The sequence below is a fragment of the Bombus pascuorum genome, chromosome 7, assembly GCF_905332965.1.
Source record: "Bombus pascuorum chromosome 7, iyBomPasc1.1, whole genome shotgun sequence".
NCBI lineage: Eukaryota > Metazoa > Arthropoda > Insecta > Hymenoptera > Apidae > Bombus > Bombus pascuorum.
The window spans coordinates 13737615-13762896 of record NC_083494.1 but is presented as its reverse complement, the minus strand read 5'-3'; the positions used below and the strand labels follow the sequence as shown (position 1 = coordinate 13762896).

Sequence of the window (25282 nt, the reverse complement as noted above, 5' to 3'; positions counted from 1 at the left end):
ATAGAAGATACGTACGAATCGAAGGACAGAGCTGACCCGATTAATCGTTTCTCCAATAATCTGAATCAATTATCACGTTTCATGCGAGACCAGTAATTTGTCGTGATATTTATAAGCAGAGCTATATCTGCACGTGTAAAATAGCTAGACACCAAAATTCTCTGGTCGAGGTCGAAATCAATCGATTTATGATATTCCCGTTTACCGATGACATACGGTTATGACGTTTTCCAGTTATTCGTCATGCCATACGGGCAACTGGCAGATTTACTGACCGCCTGGTTCGCTGCATCGTGCAATTCTTCATTCTGTTCCTTCTGACTTACACTGTTACTCGTGTACTTGCTTACCAACCTATATCTGCCACGTCTGCCACGACACCCGTATTCGGGTGACAGTAAAGTTTCCGGTAGGGCCGCGTCACCCGTATTCGGGTGGCGCTTATTCGACTACTTGCGAAGGATCGTCGTAGGTATTTGAAAAGATATTCTAGAGGAAATAATAAAACTATCGAAATGTTATTGTTGAAGCGATCACCGCTTCTAAGAAAACTCTACATCCGGTCTTTTTAGTTTTCTCAAGCACCGAAGTCATCGATAGTATATAGACAAAAGATTGGGACGAAGGCAGACCATAAACGGTAGCTTCGAGGCTTTCAGTCATAGGGTAACACTGCTAGCAGCTCAAATTATATTTCTACTTGTACTTATCATAAAAGATATAACTTAGAAAAAACGAAGCTGGCACCCCGCTGGGGGTAGCCACCCACATGCTATATTTATTTTTATTTTATTTTTTTTTCACCAATAAGATATAACACTTTACCAAATGTCCTTTAGGACAAATTGTAAAAAAAAAAAACCAAAATAAAAATAAAAAAAAACTTGTACTTACTTCTGTATTAAAATATATTTTCTACTTTACAATTTATCCACGCGTTCCTCTGTTCGTACATCGAATAACCTCAACAGTTATAAAAGTAATAGGAAAATGGTTTATTAACAAAATTATTTAAATTATCGCATTACTAAAATATCGATGGGAGTACCTAGCAGAGAACGCTTGGTACTGCGGCACGCGTGGTCTGACTGAGATTTCAGTGAAAACACGCGTGGCAGTCAACGTGATATAAGTTAGGCCAATAGTCGGCAACCTTTTTAAAGGACGTCCTTTTAAAAGGACGTGGCAAATTGTTAGTTCATGACAAAGGACAGCTTATCTTAATTTTACTACGGTGGAATTCATAAGCTTACAGTACACACAATATCTATTATTATTGAGATATGTGTAATTTTGTGTGCTAGATTAGATTGGCCGCGTAGGAGTGACACACGTATGTGAATATAAGTACGTGGAAGTATGTGTGTCTGGAAAAACAGACGAATGTAATTGTTCCGTTGGTAGTCTGGTATGGAAGATGGCGAGACAAAGGAATTGCCGAGACGCGTGCAAATGTATATTGACGAAGATCCTAGAAATCGTTTATTAAATAAATCTAAAACTATTTTAATATAAATTCTAAGTTTAGTCTTAGTGTTTCTTTACTTTTATTTCGGCAATTAAGATCCACAATTCTCAACAATTATATCTATTATAATTGAACGTATTGTCTTTGAAATTTATTTAATTATTCCATTTTATATATTTGTTCTATTTGTTTAATATAAAATTCTACTTACAAAGTTAAGTACGTTACGTACGATCATCTTTTAACACTTTGACTGCCACGTCGAAATCACATTTTTCGCTCAGGACGCCACGGGAGGTTTTTTATTATTCAAAGCATATAATCGTTTATTAAATAAATCTAAAACTATTTCAATATAAATTCTAAGTTTAGTCTTAGTGTTTCTTTACTTTTATTTCGGCAATTAAGATCCACAATTCTCAACAATTATATCTATTATAATTGAACGTATTGTCTTTGAAATTTATTTCATTATTCCATTTTATATATTTGTTCTATTTGTTTAATATAAAATTCTATTTACAAAGTTAAATACGTTACGTACGATCATCTTTTAACACTTTAACTGCCACGTCGAAATCACATTTTTCGCTCAGGACGCCACGGGAGTATTTTTATTATTCAAAGCATATAATGACAAAATAGTAATAAATTGACGATGTAAGACAACATTCTTCTTCAATGGACAGTTTATCTTATTGGTAGTCACGGGTGACCACTGTGGCGCCTTGGTAACAGTCGATAGCGACATGTTATAACAAGGTTTCATTTATTTCAATGAATCATTCGCGTTCGTTATTTCTTTGTAAGCAAAACGTTCAGAATATATGTATTGTCGAAACGTGTAGAAGACATTAGTAAACAGTATTATGATTATTTTTATAATTTCGATGAAACATTCGGTTGAAACGTGTAGAAGATATCAGTAAATAGTATTATGATTATTTTTATGTTTTCGATGAAACATTCGGTCGAAATGGTACTTCTTATCTCAAAGTATCTTCTATTTATCGGTTATGTTTAAAATGCCCCAACTGTGAATTTTCATTCAATTTTTACAATTGCAAGAAGTTGATGACCAACGTGGCAGTCAAAGTGTGTTAAAGTTACTCTAAAAAATATTTATTTGTTTCAAAAAATGTTTCACGGGAATTTGATTGAAAATGCGAGCCTCGCGTTACCAATTTCTGTATCAGGCGAAAAGGATGTAATCCTTTAGGACTGTGATCGTACGGGATATTTTATATCAACTCGCATGGAACAAGATCGTTCAGCGGATAGAAAAGTAATATCGATTTTTGACCGCGAGATAAAGCAAACAATTTGCAATATGTACGTGAACATACTGATTTCATGGTACGACGTTTACCTTAAAATAGCGTTATATCGTAAAATTTCATGGGATCTATTAGGTTGTCCGAAAAGTTTCTTTAAGATGATAATAGATGAACAACAATTTCTGTTTTATATTATTTTATTGAATCCATTTCGTTATATTTCTATTATTATGTTCCCGCATAATTCAATAAATTAATATAAATTTTTTTATTATTTCCTTATAAAACGAAAGAAACTTTTCGGACAGCTTAATATGTTTAATGAAATACGACAAATGTTTTTGAACGTGATAGCGAAATGAATTTTCGCATGCAAATGGAACGCGATGCCGAATATAAAGATGCCAAGTTCCACGATCCGATGAATAATATATTAAAACGAAAATTCCATAGGGTTTGTTGATTTTCCGCGATGCAAGCCATTTTATGTATTCAATCAGCGTAATTTTCGAATATCTCGCGTTGAAATAGAATGGTAGGGAAGAGGACGGTGTAAAAATTAAAACGTACGAAAATGATATTAAAATATAGAAGTCGGTTAAAAACTTTGCTCCTTGAAGTTCTTTCAAGCTCTCCCTTTCTTCCAGCTTTGCTCGAAAACTTTCTGTCCTGTCTTTAGAACTTCAATCCTTGGTCGCGCGATTACGAACGCTTGGAATCTTTACGTTTGAAACCGAGTCCCCCATTTGCATAGAAAAATTCATTTCGGTTGCCGTGGAAAACGCCGTGAAGCTTCTTCTCTTCGAGTCGAACTTACGTGGAAGATACGTGGCTGTTAAGTTCGCCGCGAAGATAGAATCAGAGAAGAAGAAAGAAAAATGGAATTTCGTGTCGTTGATAAACGTTATCAGAGATTGCTCTGCTCGTATCTCGCTGACTTGGACGATCGACGACGCTGTCTATTTCATATAAAATGTGATGTAACAGGCGAATAATTCTTTCGAGAAGTCGAGCAACGCGTGTGTATACAAAAATGAATTGCTTCAAATATCATACCTATTTCTATGTTTTCTTTTGAGATAGATCGATACCAGGTAATTGGTAGATGTTAGAAAATTTTGTTCCATCTTAGGACTAGGAGGAAACATAATTCCGGGAATTTTTAAAAATATACATTACAGATCAGGTAGTTAAATTTTGATAAAAAGGAGATAAGAAATTTTGACGAGAAAATTTAAGATTTAATCTTGAAAATAAATTTGTGACATTTTCCGAGACCAGATTGTTAGGGTTTCTCGATGAAGAAGTACAGTGTCGATGAAATTCTGATTTACCGATATCTTGAATTACAGAAAGAGAAAATAATTCGAGCAGAATTTATTAACCGATAAGAAAGCTATTATCGTAAGGAACAAACTATATTTAGTTGTTGCGGCAACTTGGAGAACAAATAAGAAACTCCGATCAATCACGTTGCAAAACAAGTGACGTAAGAGAAATTTCCTATCTACCAAGAATTTAAATTCCAATGGATACACATCGATTCATATGGATAAATTGATCCTCGATTCTTTGCCATGTAAATCCAAACATCCGTCGTTTCGTTTATGTTTTCAATTTAATCAACGTATAGTTAATTAGACCGCGAATTTTTATGCATTATAGGAAATCTGCATAGTTGCACAGAATTCATATAATACGAGAAATCATATAAAATATCCAAAGTATGTAGCGTTTTCTGTGATATTTAACACTGGAACTACCACACCAATCAAATTGACTGGTTTTACAATTTTATTTTAAAATTCCTGCTTCATGTTAAAATTCATTATATTATTCTTTTAGTTATCGTTGCGAAAGTCATTACATCATTGCGAAAAAAAAAAAAAAAAAATAACATGAAGCAGGAATTTTAAAATAAAATTGTAAAACCAGTCAATTTTGTTTTTTATGTATTCAAACTGAGAATAATTTTGTATCAAGGCTACTTATACCAATACCGGCGAAAATGACTGGTACTTGTCAAAGTGTAAAAGGGTCCTGCAATCTGTTTATCGAACCCCAATTAACCAGGTTCCTCGTTTTGTACAACTTGCCACACGTTTTTCAAATTTTTACCGCGTATCATTCGATGTGATGATATCAGTTATCAGGAAAATTGCGGATCGATCGCTAGATCGCTAGATGCTAACGCTAGAAATACCACAGCAGTCAAAATGATTGGCTCGACAATTTTATAAATGTGTCAACCCTCGTTTAGGGATCCTAGATGGATTAATAGTATCAAAAATGTACTACATAACGTGGAATTCCTTCTGTAAGAAAGTAGTAAATCAATAAATATAAAAATATTCTATTATTACGTATTTTTTGAAGATCAGTCATTTCCATTGGCTTGGTAGAAATAGCTTCGTGTCAACTATCGTTAGTTCTAGTGTTAACGAACGAAACAATCGTCTACGTAGATTCTGTTTTCTTAATTACGTTCTCAAAAATATGTATTTGCATAAAAATCCGCAGTCTAACAACGATGTAAAGGATTCCATTGCAATGTATTTTCGATATTAACTTAATCATGCTCGTATATCTCCATAGGGAAATTGATAATAATATGTGTGTACTTACTATTGGGTTGGCAACTGAGTGATTGCGGATTTTGTCAATACCACCTAATGACCAAAATCCGCAATCACGTAAAAGACCTCGTTCGGTCGTAAAAGACAGGATCGCGTACGTTTAAACATTTATTGAATTGGCAACTAAGTGATTGCGGATTTTGGTCATTAGGTGGTATTGACAAAATCCGCAATCACTTAGTTGCCAATTCAATAAATGTTTAAACGTACGCGATCCTGTCTTTTATTTTTTGGTCATTTGGTCATATAGGCGATTTTGGTCATTAGGTGGTATTGACAAAATCCGCAATCACTTAGTTGCCAATTCAATAAATGTTTAAACGTACGCGATCCTGTCTTTTATTTTTTGGTCATTTGGTCATATAGGCGATTTTGGTCATTAGGTGGTATTGACAAAATCCGCAATCACTTAGTTGCCAATTCAATAAATGTTTAAACGTACGCGATCCTGTCTTTTACGACCGAGCGAGGAATGAGAAATATTAAGAGTCGGATATGAAATTTAAAATTAGAAACACGAATACGTTGGACAATCTAAGATCTCTTCAGAAGAAGCGCATGTAACTGGCTTTTTTTCTTTTTTAACGTCGTATGCATCTGCCCAACGACAGGATCGCCTCGAGTGGCGTTAAAAAATAACGCATCACTTGAACTCAAGATGGAAGCAAATATTCCCTGGTAGCGATTCGTGCGTTCCAAAAATACAAACGAAGCAGACTCGGAGCGTTTCGAGAGGCGATTTCCTCGAAAATCCTTATAAATCGTTAAGAAATGAATTTTCGCGCAATCAGTTCCTCCTTCGAAACGTTCAAAATCGTAGTCCGTTTTTACCTATCGATCTTATCGAACGAAGAATATAACAGAAATACAAGATGAACGGTATATTCTCTTGTTCCTTGTTTCTCAATTTTCGTCACATACATTGTACGATTGTATTCAATTTAAAAAGCATCAAATGTATCCTACAAAGTTTCCTACTTCTACTTTAAATCGTTTAAATAATTGCAAATCCCAAATTTCGGTGTATCTTAAAAAAGTGTGTTTTTTTTTCTGTAATATATTTCTACTTAACAGTTAGCTGTTTTTGACGAGTATACTCGTCACCGCTTACTGTTTGCCGCATTTATTCGGTTGGCAACTAAATAATTGCGGACTTTGTCAGTTTCTAATACAAGTGAAACTTGGTAAGAGGAGAGAAATTTATTTTGTCACATTCGATGTTAAGAGTCAATAATTTGCGAGAATAAAAATGTTGCAATTGCGTAGAAAATGATTAATAATAAAATCCGCAATCACTCAGTTGCAACCCAATAGCTACGCGCTTTTCAAAGTTTTCAAAGCGGTCGCAAAGCTAACTGGTTAATCCAATTTCTATATGTTTTTCCAAATTTCTTAAGACAGTCGAGTTTCCTCGCGATGTTTCAGACGCGTATAGCTTACGTAATGTTCGTAAAAGCTTCCTATAGGATCGTACGTTATATACATTTTCCACGAGTGACTGTATATATTTTCAAAAATCGGTTGATCGAACGAGTTTCAAAAAAGCCATTATTTTGCTGAAATACGTTCGTCGAAACTCGTACGTCGTACCTCGACGGTAATAACCGTACGATTCGTTGATCCCCGTTCGCAGACACCATCTTCGTCGCGTTATCGATCCACGGTTCTACCCTCTCTCGTTACCCTACCTCGAGCTTTTGTCAAGGGGTTGTAACACGTAGCAGGTTGGCGCGCGTCGTCGATCGGATATTTATCGAGCTACACAGCAAACCGGCCTTTATCACTCGACCGATCGGAATATCGTGATTCGTGTCGTCCTATCGTCGTTCTGTCATCTCTTCTTAATTATCTGCATGAACGATCATTTTCTATCGATTAACCGTATACCGGTTTGACGATACAGTTTTGGATGAAACTATGACGACCATGGGGACTAGTCGGCGTTCGATTCGTGACCAGATCCAATCGTGTATTTTTCATGTGTTATCGGTTTTCACGATGGTTCGTTGTATCGTCACGGAGAAGAAACGTTCGCGTGAGAAAAGACAGGAGACAGAATTGTGGCAGCGTGAAACGAAGAGACATAAAGTCGCGGATCGTAGAATCGTCATTGGACGTAGGACATTGCACTGTTTTTGGGTTGGAAACTAAGTGATTGCTGATTTTATCATTAGGTGGTTATTACAAAATCCGCAATCACTTGGTTGCCAATCCAAAATTGTTTTAACGTCGTACCGATCGCTCTAAGTTCTTTGCGTCACGTTATATGCGCTTTGGGTGGGCTACGATAAGAATGAACATTTAAAAAGAAGTTCCTAATACAAATGAAACTTGGTAAGAGGAGAGAAATTTATTTTGTCACGTTCGATGTTAAGAGTCAGTAATTTGCGTGACTAAAAATGTTGCAATTGCGTAGGAAAATGATTAATAATAAAAAAAAAGATATCGAAAAGAAGTTTCTAATACAAATGAAACTTGGTAAGAGGAGAGAAATTTATTTTGTCACATTCGATGTTAAGAGTCAATAATTTGCGAGAATAAAAATGTTACAATTTGCGTAGGAAAATTTCTTTTCGATCTAAATGATTAATAATAAAAAAGAAAAAAAAAAAGATATCGAAAAGAAGTTTCTAATACAAATGAAACTTGGTAAGAGGAGGGAAGTTTATTTTGTCACATTCGATGTTAATAGTCAATAATTTGCGTGACTAAAAATGTTGCAATTTGCGTAGGAAAATTTCTTTTTGGTCTAAATGACTAATAATAAAAAAAAAAAGATATCGAAAAGAAGTTTCTAATACAAATGAAACTCGGTAAGAGGAGAGAAATTTATTTTGTCACATTCGATGTTAAGAGTCAATAATTTGCGAGAATAAAAATGTTGCAATTGCGTAGGAAAATGATTAATAATAAAAAAAAAGATATCGAAAAGAAGTTTCCAATACAAATGAAACTTGGTAAGAGGAGAGAAATTTATTTTGTCACATTCGATGTTAAGAGTCAATAATTTGCGACAATAAAAATGTTGCAATTTGCATAAGAAAATTTCTTTTCGGTTTAAATGATTAATAATTTAAAAAAAAAGATATTTAAGCGTTGAAATACATATTTCTATTCAAATCTTACTTTTACGTACATCGCGAGTAAAGTAATTCATATTTTCTTGGTTCGCGCATTTCGACGTACACCCAGCCTCGCATTCTCCGTTTTTGGAACACAGAAAACCTCGGTGGCCTGTCTCTGGGTCATTTTATTTTCGCAGGGTAGCTTGAAAGCCGCATTCGTGTTCTCCTCCGTACATTTTCCTTTTTCCTGCTTTGGAATTCAGACATCTCTCTGAGCTTGGCAAAACCTAGAAGGAAGATTAAACGAACATCTTCCAATTTACCTTCAGCTACCAACAGATTGAATTTACAGATAGAAAAAAGTTTAGTTCGTGTTGGTGAACGGTTCCTTGGTCGTCTGTACGACAACGCGCGGACGTTTCAGATTATCACGCGCATAATATACAAAGAAAATTGCAAGAATTTATTCGTACAGGTAATTACGCTCAGTGAACTACATATAGTACGCGTAATATCCATATTGTTTATTTCCATTGTTTTCACTGTTCCGACGCGTAAAGCATACACGTTGACACGTGTTAAAAGTTATTTTCTTCGAAGAGAATTGATATTTTGTCTCTGGAATAAGCACATGACCTTTTTTATTGGGTTGGAAACTAAGTGATCGGGGATTTTGTTATTAGGTAGTAAATTAATCCAATAGAAAAGGTCATGCGTTTGTCCGAGAAACAAAATATCAGTTGCCTTCGAAGAAAGTAACTTTTAATACTCGCACATGTCAACGTGTACGTTTTTCGCATCGGAACAGCGAAAACAAAGGAAATAAACGATATGGCTCCGAAATATTGGATTGGCAACTAAGTGATCGTGGATTTTTTCATTACCACCTAATGACAAAATCCGCAATCGCTTAGTTGTCATCCAATATGTTACAGAAAATTGTTATATTCATTTTTCTACTCGAATAAGAGTGTTAGTATCCGGTGAAAAAAGGCAGAATTAATTTTGGTCGGTGCCGCACGACTCTCTCTTACGTTGTTAATTTGTAAAGCGTTAAATATCGTTGTTTATTCGTTGTTGGCCATTTTCCAATTTTAGACGATACTTTGGAAAACCGAAGGACTGAACGATCGAACGTTTCTATGGAAATGTTATATGGAAATATGCAGTTCGGATAGGAAATAGATAAAAAGTTAATTTTAACGAACTATTACGAAATTCTTTTATTCCATTCTCTATTTTATTTCATTTCTCAAACAATCAGTTTGGTAGATACAGTATTCCTCTTGTTCGTATGACGGCGTATGGAATTTAATACCATGTTCTCTGCATGCTGGAAACTATTTGTTCTGCTGGTTTATTATTCGCGTAGGAAACACGGAAAATGCGTATACACACGTTCGGGGAAAATGTGGTCGCTGTTCTCTTGCGCGTGGAATATTTTTTGTCAGCGATACGATTTCATGAATCCCCTAAAAGTATTTTGCGAGAAACGTTAGAACGCTAGTTGGTTAAATGATCGTTTTTAAAAATAACGGAGCAAAAGAATAATTCAGTAAGAAAGTAATTATCGACACGTTTCTTTCATGCTTAATTTTTGCAAAATTAGTTTCCATTATTATTTTTTTTTTTGCACTATTTTTCGCTATTAGCCGAAATTTTTGCAGCCTGCTTTGAACCGTTGTTTCCACACGAATGGAAACCTGTGACGAACCGAGTTATTGTTCGGTACGATTTGGCAAACGTGGAGCTGTGCGAGAAATAATTTTTATTTTATTCGACTGGAAAATATTGTTTGAAACGTCGGGAAATTCTATATTCTGCGATATACTGCTGCGTTTGAATTTTATATTTTAGCAAACTGTTATTGCCAAGATAGAAATCGTAGAAATTGAAAGCGGAGACTGCGAGTCGATGTTGGCGATTTTATTTGCCACACGAGGACTAAAGCTCCGCTAGTAACGCTACTATAATAAGTTTTGCATAATTTTTGCTCCCTTCTTTAATTACTATCTATCTCGCTTCGTTCTCCACTCCCGAAATTTCATATCTTTCCTTTTATAAACCTCCTCTTCTCTGCCATATTTGTAACTTTCTTCATCGAACATCTGCCATCGTTATTCCGATAATATCAAATGTTTTACGAATACTTACACGCGAGAAAAGAGCCAGAGAGAACAATTTTTAAATCGGTACATTAAATTTCAAGGATTTTCCTTCGACGATTGTTTCGAATCGAAGCGTTCGAATCGTTGAAAAACGGAACAGATCAAGAGCTTTTTTCTCTCAAGCTTTTCTATTAAATCGTTTCTCATCCTGCTTGTTTTCACGCTACCTTGACCCGTTTGCATCGACGCTCGACGATCGTCGACGAGTTAAGCGGAACTCGCTCGCGAATTAAAGATATCGAACTCGCATGTAAAATTTCTGGCCGAGAAGGCGCGCGCGCCTTATCATTTTCCGTTTTTTCCTCTCGTGTAGACTTTTTAGCGTCACGAAAGAGAGGTTGCCCGGAGAACGCGTTTGTTAGACTCGGTTTTCTCTTGTTGTTTAGAGAAAGTGAAACGAGGGAACGAGTTCCATTAGCGCGGCACGTGGTTCACGGACGCGGAAAGTATCGTAACGAATCCGTGGCGAATGCACCGAATTTCCAAACAATTATTTACGATTGCTGTTTGCAATTATTTATAATTTACGTCGCGGTTTTGCGCTGACTTAAGAGTCGCTCTCTTACTGAAGGTAAAGTGGAAGCGTTTTTTATCGTTGGGATTTGTCTTCTGAGGTTGGCAAGGCGGGAAGTAGAGTGTGAATAAACGGTGTAGCTTTGTTTCGAGAGTACATGAACTTACGAATTTAGGAATTTAGGTTTCGTTCTTATATCGTAGCACGTAGAACGAACAAACGGGTCACATCTGTTGCGAGAATTTACGAATTCATAAACTTACGAATTCTGGCTTTGCTTCTTCCAATGTAATAAATAATTTTAAATTATTTACGCGATTGAAGAATTGGATGAACGAGATTAAAATATCCATTGAGATATGATAAATGGTATACTCATACGATATATTCTTTTTTGATAAATACTAAACGAAGATTTGTTACTTAATTTATCTGTGATTTGTCAGTTAATTTTTCGAATCACAGAGTTTGAATTGCCAGGTGATTTTATTTTCTGTAATTTTCTATTAAAATTATCGTATCCTTTCCATGGTCATTTACGTAATATTTTCATAAACCACAGGCAATTACTTTCTGTTTTACACGCACACATGATATATTATAATAAAACATAGAGTAAATTAGGAGAAACACGAGATTAATTATTTCTGTTACAATTTAAACGGTTCTATAAGACAAAGATAAAAGGCTGCTGCATTTCTTAGACAATTGCGAAAACAGAGATATTTTTCCTCGTCTCGGCGCAATTTTTCACGGTCCATACAGACAAACGTAATTTTAAAAGAGGAGAACAAAGCCAGCGATTGATACGCTCGATATTCAGGATCCTTGCGAGAAAATTAGTGGCTGTAGCATCTATTCGAGCAGCTCCTTTCATCTTCAAACCTGACGAGTTCATTTTCCATCGAACCATCAGTCAGAGGCTTTTTCATTTGAAGCTTCTCGATAGCATCTTCCCTTTCCATCGTTTTCGAATTTTGACTCGTTAAAACGTTCGAGGTGGCAAATCTGAAAGAAACTCGCTTTCCCACGGAATCGTATCTTTCGTTTGAAACGGTTGCAGAGGTCGAAGGGAACGATGTTGCTCGTTGAAAAGGTACTGAACGAGGCTTGGTGAATTTTTCATTAAAAAATTGCAAACGAGAGATAATAGAGGAGAGGGGAGGGGAGAGAGAAAGCGAAAGAGTTTTGATTTACGTAAGTAGCATGTTTAATGCAACTCGATGAATCAAGGTCGAGGACTGTCGAGGCGTTTAATTAAAAATTGATCTCTCATCGTTGGAATTTTTCTGTCGTCTGAAGCTTTGCGGAATTTCCAGTGGAATTGTTACGAGTTGGTTGCGCAGCGTGGAATATTCATAAGCGACATGAATTTTTTCGTACGATGGCCACAATGTCGTTAGAATTTTGCGGATGAACACAATGCTGCTTCGTACAGACGATATTCGTTTTTAAAACGATGATTTCACTTGAAGATGTTCTTACGCTACTAAAAATAGAAAAGACGACAAATTAAGGGCGAAAAAAGTTTTGTTAGGGTATCGAGAATCTCTTGAAAATCCTGAAAACTCGAGAAATAGATGCTTTATTATTAGTAGTTTCATTGTAAAGTTGCTGGCGAAAGTAATGAGAAGTATACTCGCTCTATGTTTTTGCTCGTTTGGTTTAAAGTATAAACTCTAAACGTACCTTTCGACGTCAAACGATCGCGTTTCTCGCTTTGCAGCAACACAAACACGGAAACCATTGAAACTCGCTTGAATGTAGGAAAGTTTGTAGCTGTTCCTTATTAACTTGTCATCGGTACTTGTCAGCGGAACCAGTTAAGCAAAATTATTTCATTAACCTGACAAGCGTCTTACTGGGGTGCTCATCTTCGTACCGATAATTTAATATCCCTTTGGAATTGAAATTGTAACGCGAAATCGAAATCGGTCGATAATTCTCGATATTACTACGAAAAATATGAAACATACGTAGCTACGTATATCGAATAAATAGATGCATTTGCTGTGAACAAATTTTCCAAATTTTAGTTTCTCTTTTATTTTTAAATATTTCTTAATATTTACTCGAAATCGAAATTGTTATATCAGAATAGTAGATACGCGCGTCTTGAAATTCATACGACAAACATCGAATTGCTACGCGAGATGAACGATCGCGCTTTCATCGATTGCAACGTCTGAATTCTCAGATCTTTGTATTAGATCGCCCGCAAAGTTTCTTTCGTTTTATAAGGAAATAATAAACGCAAATGTTTTTTGTTTTATATTATTTTGTCGAATTACGTACGATCCATTTTATTCTGTTGAAATGAGTTCCACAGACTTGGTTTCACGTTTGTACGAAGGTGCACCTGCTGTAAAAAACACGTTTGCGAAAGAAAGACACTTTGCGGACTACCTAATAGTATCTTTTAATTTCCTTATCACAATTTTTCCGCACGGTGGAGGTCGGAATCTCTGCAGCTTCTGCTGCGTATGATTTTCCAATGACATTGCATCGGTAATGAGTTATATGGGAAATAAATAAAACGCTCTTAACGATATAGAACGTGTCTCGCTTAATACAATGTAACGCACACGTTTTATTATATAGACAGTGAATTTGTGGTCGTAACGCGCTCCAAATAAAGAACGTTCGCCCACGTATACGAAATTGTTCGCGTACGTTTGCTCATGATGCGAAACTCAGCACCTTAAATAAGACTGACGTGCTTCGTGCAACAGATACCATCTGGTTTCGCAGGATGTCGAGTTTTCCATGATAAATGTTCGTCCGCGTATTAAAGAGTATCACGATGTTTGTCCTCGTCGATTCTACCTCGTTAATTGATAAATGTTTAAACTTCGACTGCCGTAAGAGCATCGCAGAAGGAAAGATAAAGAGACTTCTTTATTTTCTTCTTCTTCTCTTCCTTTTTATCTTCCAGCTATTGTAGACACTTTGGAAGATTCTTTGATTTTTATCGATTATGAATTTTTGTGTACGTCGCTATAGCTTTGTTTTAATATTATATCAAACGAAATGTAGCGTTGAAAGGTCAAAGGAATCGGTAGCGTCGTTATTGATCGTCGCGATTACAGAACGTCCTTCCTTGGAATTTTTTTTCTTTCTTTCTTCTCTTCTTTTTGCTTGTTTGTTCAAAGCATGGAACGAACGAAGTGTATAAATACATGCTCGTCTCCTTTGTTAGTTATTCCTTAACTGTTAATCGTGCAAACATCATAGGATAGTGTACACGTCTATCTCGGTGAGTATCACGTTCACAGTGTTGGTAGAATTATCGTATTGTTAATAAAGAAATCTTTTCGGGATTCGCAAGACTGCCCTTATCATCAGACCATCACAGTATATCCTCGTCAGAATAGTTCCATTTCATTCGAACATTCCATTAGAAACAAGTATGTATATCATTAATACAATAATATTCTCTGTTCGTATTTTATGATGAATATCATATACATTTCGTGTAATTCTAATATTTTTTAAAGAACGAGTGTATTAAAATTCCAAATGTAGACGCGCGATAGATTTATTTAACGTCTATTTAGGATTGTTTAATGGAAATTTACATTTATTCGCGGGAAACATAGGAATAAATCGCAAACGGGTTTTCTAAAGCGGGAAGGTAGTTGGAATTTCGAAAATTTGCCCTAAATCCGCAGAAAAATTACGAAACCTTTCTTTGAAATATAGAAGTAACTTTTCATACAAGAAAGGAACAATATTTCTTTGCTGTACCATATCTTTGGTGTAACAAATTTTTCTCTACAATTTCTACGATAATACACTTTTCAAGCGATCAAAAATCTATCATCAAGGGAAGGGAGATTAAAAATAAAAATAATATTTGTTATTATCGTATACACTTGTATCGTAAACATAATTTCGCAACGTACATACTTTAAGCAGAAAGTAAAACTTCTCGTTTCTTTAAATAAGTTCCTTTTTGAATAATAAACTTCGAAACAACGAACTCCGTTTCCAATCTACACAATATACACGCGAACGCCATGAGTTTCGCTTCTATTTGTACAACATGCACACAGAGCCAGCAACGCTGTTTAAACGAGGAGCTAGCGTCTTTTTTTCGAAAGAAAAGCTGCAATTTCACCGTAACGCGCGTGCACGTGCCCTTTGCAACTAGCGAGTTCATTTTACCTTTATATTAGGTCGTCCGAAAAGTTTCTTTCGTTTTATAAAGAAATAATAGATGCATAAACTACGTACGATACATTTTGTTCTATCAAAATAAAGATTACAACCTTTGACGAATTAGGTTTCATGTTTGTATAAAGATGCGTCGTTGTAAAAGACGTGTCTGTAAAAGAAAGATACTTTTTGAACAACATAACACATTTACGTTTCGAAAGTATGTTACGACAGTATCGTTCAAACACATACTACTCCATACGCCTACTAACACTGTCTATTTATCACAGTGCGCGTAATCTAATTATAAAGTTACTAATTATAAAGGATCTACTTTGACTTTATCCTTTATCATCGCAGTTACGTATTGTACAATGGAAAATTAGGACAAAAAGCGATAAAATTGATATTACAATAGAAGGCCTTCCGCATTTGAATATATGAAATTCGAGCGTCAAATTAGTCGCGTTTTCTTCCCTCTTATTATTCATTTATGCGTGTTTGTTTAAGTATTAAAATGCATTAGCATAGAGGAGAAATTGATGCGGAGGTTTTTGTTGGAGATTCTGTGCAGCGGATGAATTAATTAAAGGGGAATATCGTCGTACAGGTTTTTATTGCTTATGATTGAAGAAGATGTTAAAATGTATTTCAAAATACAGTAATATCCTTGAAGATAATATAGATTAACCTTTTGTCATTTTTTTCGTTCTGTGATTAATATTTACGTTTAGAAGGTTTTAAAATACTTTCGAAGTTTCTCCTTGAACGTTCCTTTCCGAACTTTTAGCGTCGAGTGTCGAGAGCAATTTCCAACGTATGCCAAGAGACCAGCTTCGAACACCTGTCTACCTGACTCAGCAGCTGGATTCAGAGAAAATAAAAATAATGTTTGCTCAAGATGCTCTCGTGGCCCGCTTGAGACGAGATTTTCACGGCGCGAGGAAAATCTCGAGACGTTCGATCAGGTGGAAGGTCACTCTTTGCTGACCAATAAAGAACATTTTTCTCTCACTTTGTTCCCACTGTTTTCCCAAGGATGTTGACTCTTAACTCCTTCGAGGATAGTGGTAGAATTTTCCTACCGCTTTCATCTCACGAATATTATACCAGGAATATTATCGTGCCACAACTATATCGACGACATAAATATTCCGAGTATGAGCAAATATATAATACTAGTGTATAAGTAAAGGTCAGCGGTAAAGTTTGTTTTAATTCTTACGAATGTAAAGTACAAGATAAAAGGGAAAAATCAGCTTTCATTGTTAATTATCGTAATATAGTTAGGTATTAATCAATTATTTTCTCTAATCGTTTAGCGATATTTAAGAAATATCGCAAGATATGTTCCTACTTCTGTAGGTGATTTTTCTTCTTTTCCTTCTTGCCAGAATGGTTTTCAAAATCGAATCTCATCGCTCAAGGTGACTGAACTATTTAAACAAGAGCACAAAGTAAAATTACGTGACTCATGCTGCTATGTACGTCTTCGGACGGTGGCTCTGCCGATATCATTTTGCCCCATTTCCTCTATCACGCGTCTTGAGACGACATGACGTCATCTGTCTCACTATGACACACACGTCTATCAATGTACCTCTACCAATACGCACTACGTTCGAGATTTCACTTTTCAAATCACGTTGATCAAGCTACGAATCTGGATAAACATCCGCAGTCTGCTAATCACGGATCGATCTGGCAATTTCGTCCGATTAAGTTGTCTTACTCGATCGATGCTATACTACGATTATTCCATCTTTTGGAATTTAAAATGCAAATCTCTCGACGACGATGATCGTGACCAATGGTCGGTACAGCGATACAATTGCGTTTTCAACGATCGTTTCGATTATCCTAAATCGAGATCAAGAACGTTTTGTTGGGAAACGGGAGCGGGTCGCGTCGCCAGAAGACAATTAATACGTTCCATCAGTTGCCTCGTTCAATTTTCATTAGTCGCTTGACGATTAGTTCCTTCTTTGCCTCGATGCCTTGCTTCGATCTTGAAGAAGAAGCGAGCGACAGAGAAACAACGTGTCCTCCCTTCAATTAATTAGAGTCCGAGGAGGGTTCTTTGGTCTTTGTTCGTAGTTTCCTGAAACGTTGAAATTCTTTGTTTCTTTGCCTCCCTTGTTTCCCTTTTTTTCTTTTTCTTTTCTTTCCCTTCTGCTTCCATCGACCGACAATGGGATCACAAAGTTAAAGGACGTAAGCGATTCTGTTAAACCGGAACCGATCGACGAGATGTAAAAATAAAGGGGACAAGCAATTTGACTAATTTAATTTCATATAATTTCCGTTTCTTCGAAATCCTCTCGCTTTCTTCGCTGGAATTTGTTCCGATAAGAAACGCATCTGGGAATGAAATTTGTAATTCCTCTCCTTCGATTGAAAACTCGATCGTATCTGTGTGGAAAGAAATAGTTGAAAGATTCTTACTGAATTAATAAATATTGCTACTTGCGATCGATAAAATTTTACAAACACAGTATAGCGGTAACAGGTTTGGTAATAAATCAAACGAAATTCCACTAATAAGTTTGACAAATTACAAATCATCAAATATTTTCAAATAATTTTCAAATAATAAAGGAAAAATTTATAATCTTCCTCGTCAAAGAAAAAAAAGAAAGAATCAGCTTGTAACTTGTGAATTCGTTAACGTTATTAATTGATAAATTATTGCGCAAGAAGCCCTAGAAAGAAAAGTATATCAATGATAAAATAAAGTCAAGATTAAGTAAAATATTTGATATAGATAAAGCAGAATAATCTTTTACTCCATCCTGTCTCCCTCTCTTCCTCTTTTTCTCTCTCCCCCTCTCTTTCTCTCCTTGCAAAGAAACCAATCTTAATGAAACATTATATAATAGAACATTGGTTATTCTCAGCGAGAGAGAAACTCGAATGACATTCATGGAAAATTTCCTGTGATTCATTTTTATCTCGTAAAATCAAATGAAAAATCCTCGACAAAGTTTTCATCGTTCAAATATGTGCACATATCCTCTTTTCTATATATCACGCGATGTAATAACTAATTATTACCATCTCAAAATTTCATGATTCAGCTATTCTCCTTTCTACGTTCTATTCAAGGTGTAATCAAGTTTTATCATATTCATTTCGATCTATCGTCTGTACGAATTAATCCATTCGTCGATTCGATCGACGAAACGTTTCCAAGCAATACGTGCGTCACGTTTATTTCTTCTTAAATCCACTCGTAGAATATGCTGACGCTATTTCCAGGAAAATTCCCAGATACCTTACGTATTGTAGTCACTTGTTATTTACCGATTATACGAGTAAAACTCATTAGCGCGTGAAAGCTGAAATTATGAAATATCCTGGTAATAAATGTTCGTAGTATCGAACTTGCAGAAAAATAGAGGAAAATTGCCAAATCTTTCGAAACTGTCGTTTAATTAAAATATCGAAAAGATTACGACCGACTCGAAGTCAACGAATCGCTGCAAATTAGCGATTGGCAAAAGTTGGTAAAACCGAGCACAAAAATTAAACACATGGATTTATTCCATGGAATACCGGGTATTCCCGTGAATTTTAACAATCTGCATATCGAATTCGACGTTGATTAGAATAGTCGATCGTCTATCGGTGTTCTTTGCACCGGATCGGCACGATCGACACGACGACACGTTTCTCCTATAACACAAAGGCAATTAGAAGTTCCAAGACGGGTATCGCTATGCGTGGACACGCTCGATAAATCGTCGCGCGACACCGCGCGCGCGCGTGATCGTGCGTGAACCTCGCGTCAATGAATACGGATGGAAATGTCAATGGACGTGGTGGGCGTAGTATCGTTATAGATCCAGTTGCCTCAGCTTTTCATCTGAAAGTCTGCATTTGTATGATCGAGTCGTGTGAAGGGTTGCTACATGTCGAGGCCGCATACGTAAAATCTCCTTGTTTGCGTTTCTAGAAATATCGTTCTGTTCGTGGTATTGGGTTGGCAACTAAGCGATTGCGGAATTTGTCATTAGGTGGTATTGATAAAATCCGTAATCATTTAGTTGTCAACCCAATACAGCACTCGCTTGTAAAAGTATTCCAATACTTGTATTCTTTTATGGTTGGGGGAAACATTTTGAAATTTCGTTAATGCCATAACGAGGCTATAATGAATTTACTATTAATAAAATTATATTGGTCGAGTTTGGAAATATCTGGTTGTCCCAAAAGCTTCTTTCGTTTTGTAAGGAAATGATAGATGCTTATATCATATGTTTTGTTTTATATTGTTTTATTGAATATCATATTATGTTGTACTATGTTATCTATTGGAAGAAAATGGGTTATACATGGACGATGTAATATACGAAGAAGTTGTAAAATATTTAACGCAAGTATATTTTGCAGAGGTCGTGAACATATGTAAACGGTCAATTATCTCTGTTATGTTAATAAACCTCGATATTCAGAGAGACTATGTTCGATACTTATCGTATCGCTGCTTTGTTCTGATAGTGGCACCACTTGGAAAATTTCGAATTTGCTTTTATCGATTAGAACGTCTACCTTGTGTTTCTACGTTTTATCGCGTAGAACGGTGTATTATTTATTCGGCCATCAAGCTGCCCTTGGTTTCACACCACTGGCTGCTCTTCGTTTCTTTTTGTGACGCTACGAGTGAAAGGCTATAACTGTATGTCATATCTTGCGTTAAATCAGCCTTGTAACGTCGTTCAAACGATCCTCGAAGATCTCATTCGTAAATTTTTGAGGAATTTTAAACTGTCGAGGATAGAAGATTATCCTCATTCTACGATACGCACGGCACATCTGCTGTTTTTCAGAACTTGGAATTTTCCACATTGCACATTATACAGTCTACAACTCGGACCACGTCGACAACTAAATTGGCATCTTAGGCGCTCGATAAGATCTGTTTGATAGCAAACGACGTGTCATAAACTTGGACATCAGATGAGAACTCGACGACAGGCTATCGGACAATGTCGCTAGCGGACGTTACGCTACGCACCCTCCACCAGGTACGCGTAAGACGCACCGCTTGCGAGACACCTACGACAGTAGGACAGTCACAGAATTGGACAGACACAGATCTCCATCTCAGCGGAAACGTTGACGAAAACCCACCCCGTAGACCGACACTTACACTTAAACTCTCTTACTTACGTTTCATATCCTTACGTTTATACTATAAATTTTTAATCTCGCCCACCTTAAAGGATAATATCGCTCAGGGTTCGCCGCTCAACCGGACAGTTGCAATTCAACCGATCTAGTTAATCGTTATTTAGTTAACCTAGTTAAATTAATCTAGTTAATTAACTGATTTAGTGGAGAGGTCGCAAGGAAAAGGTTTTATCGTCGGCGTTTAAACACGCTCTCCTCTAAGGATTACATTTTGTAAGCTGCGCCACTATCGAGGCAAATCAGCTTGATACGCTCGATGATTATCGATGACTATTCATTAGTCGTTATATTCATCGTTCATACCAGTTGCCTACTCGATACACGTTTCCAACGAATATCTCGTAACTTCTATAAATACATTTTCAGATCGCTTTAACGAATCATTAACGTATTGCTAATCAATGAGTGGAAATAAATTGTCCATCTAACGACGATGCGTTCGTTCAAGCGGTGTCTGTCGAAATCTGAAAACGCTTTGTGACATGTGACACGTGGGCGTAAAAGTGTTGAAATTTCGCTTGCTTTGGCGAGCACCGCGCAGACGCTCGCACAGGCGAAGAACTTAATTTTCCATTTGTCAAGTTTCAAACGACCGTAAAAACCTTCCCGGTTCGCGTCATTTACCATCATCGCCGCGCGTTCTGAAAGAGAAAAGCCTCTGCAAAGGGCTGGCTCGTAACGAAGGGAGGAAAAACGATATCCCGTGGTATTGAACGCATCGAGTCATGAATGAACACACGGTACACGGTGTATCGATCGGATCGCGGCGGTTCTAGTCGCCGAGACGCGTTTGAATAACGCCAACGGTAAAGCGAGAGAAGAATGGTGGGTCGTTTAGTATGGATTTGCCGCCTTACGCGATTACGTATGCGCGTGCAGTTGAATGTTACGAGCGTTATGACTCGTGGCTGTCATAAGACGTTGTCTCATGCATGGCTTCCTCGTGCATCGTTCCCCTTCTGGCTTTTACGCCTCTCTGCTTTTCTCTTCTGTCGCTTTGAGTAATCGTATCGATCATCCGGGACCCGTCTGTCGTTACATTCTCTTCTATTTCGTCTCTTTTCTTCCTTTCTCTTTCTTTCCTTTCTCTTTCTAGTTTCTGTTCTTCTTTCGTAGGGGTTCCTCTTGGTTTACGTGGCTTAAGGTCTACTCGTTCGAATTGTATTTCTTTTCCTTTCTTTTTTACGATTTTTTGCGCTTGCGTTTAGTCCGGAGAATTAAATTGCTATATATTTTTACACGATTTATAGGCAGTAATTGATAAAATGGATGACAGGCAACGAAGATAGAATTTTTTTTAATAAGATGTAAAACTTCCAACAATCCCATTAGGAAATATAATTTGAGGAAATAGTTCTTTCGCTTGTAGCACGTATAGTACGTATACTTTTGAAACTTTTACGAGACTGTGCACGTCTTTGAGATTCAACTGTCGCATTTATAGTACGTAGATCATTCCCAGTGACCGTCTATAATCGATAGCGATGAATAATGTACGTATTTGACTTAGTTAATGCTTGAAATATTAAACGATCGAAGAGAATGGAAAACACAAGCGTGGCACAGAAACCTGATTGTAGAAACCTATGAACCTGCGAGTCTATAAAACGATCCACAAATTTCGCGGTAAGGTTTCAAGTTTTCCACGTTTATCGATAAATTTTAACAATTATCGAATCTCGACTGTCCCAAGGTTCGAGGAACTCGAGAAATTTCATCTTCGCGAAATTATTTATCACATTGTGCCAAAAGTTTCTTTTGTTTTTAGAAGGAAACGACAGATGGTCATTTTCCAATAAAACAAAATGGATCGTTCAATAAAATAATATAAAACAAAAAATACATCTATCGTTTCCGTATAAAACGAAGGAAACTTTTGGCACAACCTGGTACATAAAAATCTAGAAGCCGAACATCCGCGGCATCCGGAATAGTCGGAGAAACGGTAGAAGAAGATAAAAGAAACGAAGAAAAAGATCTTACGAGGCATAAAAGCGGTCGCTTGGAAATCGCTGGATTTCCTGGCGATCGCAACAACTTACACGAGTACGATTTTTCCTCGGAAAAAAGGTTCTACCACAAACCTCTAATATGGAGATCCCAGGAAAGTTTCGCGTCCCGAAACGCGATCGATCGAACCGACCAGCCAGTTTGTTCGAATAACTCGAGCGCGAATGTTTACTCGCGAATCGTTGTCGTGTGATACGATTATGTCCGGCCGTGGATGTAACGAGCATTACGACTACCAAGCAGGAACATACATTGTACATTACGAGTTGTATGGCTTCCATGTTTTCTTATTCGCTCTGTTTCTCGTTGGTCGTAGGTACATACGTGCACAGAGTGAGTCGGAACATGTGGCAAGTACGACAAAGGTGTTGTTTCGGCGCACTAAAACAAGAAGAAAAGTTGGTATAAACATATGGTACGCCCGGAATGACCTTATTTTCCAGTTACAGCTTACTTTACGATGCTCTAGACGTTACTCGAGGTGACCGATACGCGTCGATTTCGATGAAACTTTGCACAAGTGTTCCTTAGAACTACCCAAGAATTTAGTCGTAATTCGTTCATGGTCGTTCTTTATTTTAAGGCAGCTTCAACTATCTGAAACTTTTTATCCGAACCGCTCGTTCTATTTAAATCGTAAAACTACGACGAAAGATACGAAAAGAAAGCGATTGAATTAAATGTTATACAGTTTCTCGAGGGATTCTTAAATCTGTGTGACAAACTTGCCGAAGAAATCATCCTCTTACGAAAATTAAACGAATAACTGGATTTTTCAAGAAACGTTTCGCACAGATCTATGAATCTCAAGCTACGTTACAAGATTTATTTCGACAAATTGCGACTAAATTCCTCGGGCAGGTGTAACGGACGCTTAAACGAAGTTTCATCAAAATCGACGTGTGTCATTCCCTTGTTAGCAGTCAACGATCGTCTGACAAACGGATAGGCGGTGTTGGTCTTGTTTCTTCGCTCTCTAGAGAATCCATTCGAATTATCAATTAGGATGGTTTATTTAGAATCTGTCGCTTGTAAAAAGCCAGTTGACCGCGTTGAAACTCTTCGTGAAAGACCAAAGCTACGAGGAAATTCGCGTAAGCTGTTCGAACAAGTTCTATGACGCTATACATTCACGCTTCTGTTGAAGCTGGATCACTTGAAGCAACATCTTTGAAGATAGGTAAGCAACTATTACAGCACAAAAACAAGCCATTACTCGAAAATTCATGTCGAGTATATGTTTGTACGAACTTTTCTTCTTGCTTTGGTGCGCTGAATCAGCTCTTGCCATACTTCCCACATATTCTGACTCATGCTGTATATATATATGAACAGGTATAGCATCAGCCTCGAGGCGAAGGATTAAGATGCAGCTTTTTGTTATTATCGAATTTAGCTTACGGTGGATGTTTGTAATTTAGAAACTTGGTATTTGCGTTTGGTATTTATATACAGTAGCTTACGAAAGTATTCGATAACTTACAGAAACCTTTTACGAATATATTATGTTTTATACGGAATTTATTTTGAAATTTCGTTAGCGTCGTAATCGGTAAAATCTGGAAACCAATATGAAAAATTAATTATTAGTTATAGAGAAGCTGCGAGATATTTAGCGTAGATGTATGCTACTACATTTCGCAAAGCTCGGAAAAGTATTCTTGGAAGAAATAATTGAGGCAGTCGCGCGAGCAATTGAAACAGGTTTACGCACTTTTTTGTGCACATAGCACAAGTAACACGGGTAAAAAGTGTTTAATATAATTACAAAACGCGTATACCGTGAGAAGCAGAGACGATATCCAACTAAAAGAAATTAATCAATCGAAGAATATGTATCATCATGTGAAAGTAGTTTTTGCGTCCACCGCGCGTCTGACTACACACGATCCGTTTCTCCTTATTTCCATATTCTCTTGTACTTCGCCACGCGTGTATATAACAGGTTCAAACAACAGTCTCCGCTTTAGAGGAATAAATTATGCGAATTTTGTGGTTCTGCAAAGTATCGCGTATAAAGTTTGAACAATGTTATTTAAATTTCGGAAAATTTTCACGACTTGGTTATCGCAGCTTGGACATTTTATGATTATTGCTTTTTTATTTTACTTTGACCGTGAAATTCATGTGTCTAGACGACAAATTTTTATCGATCGTAGAAACTACAAATTTCATATGTTTTATGGAATTGTGAATGCAGCGTATAATTTTTGACTCAACATCGGAGTCAATTGGAATTCTAGACACGTGGTGCTTTTGAAAAGTATGTACTGTTTTTCGAGATCTCATAATGGCGTCACTAAATTTCATAGCCAATCGCAACTTGTACGTTGAATAATGTCCAGGCTCTGTTCAGCTTGTCGGAGGTTTATAATTATATAAATTCCCTTGGGCATGCTGTGGATATTTAATTATGCATCAGGAACGTCATAAACACGCCTCGTGCAACGTTATTAACGTTCGTTACATAGAAAATATAGGCTTGCAACAACGAAACAGTAAACAGATTTTTATTAATTTAGCAATTGTTAAATATATCTATGTATATGATGTTAATTTAAATCGATTCATTTATTCTTCAAGGAATTTCTCTACGATCTTTTATCTATCACGAAGATCATTGCTCCGATTAAATCGTTATTTATTCCAATCAGAAGCATATCTCATTTGAGTAATTTGTGATATTATAGAATACAATATATCTTCCCTAATGAAATGGTCTCGTATAACGATTAATTATACATGATTACCGTGTTATCACGATAGTTACGAAACGTTTTGGATAAATCGATC

General features: G+C 36.5%; 1 protein-coding gene across 10 annotated transcripts in view; it reads left to right on the top strand.

Moving 5' to 3' along the window:
• The window catches only part of LOC132908847 (kinesin-like protein KIF13B), a 173455-nt gene that overhangs the window by 5428 nt on the left and 142745 nt on the right, over positions 1–25282 (top strand). The window lies entirely within an intron of this gene.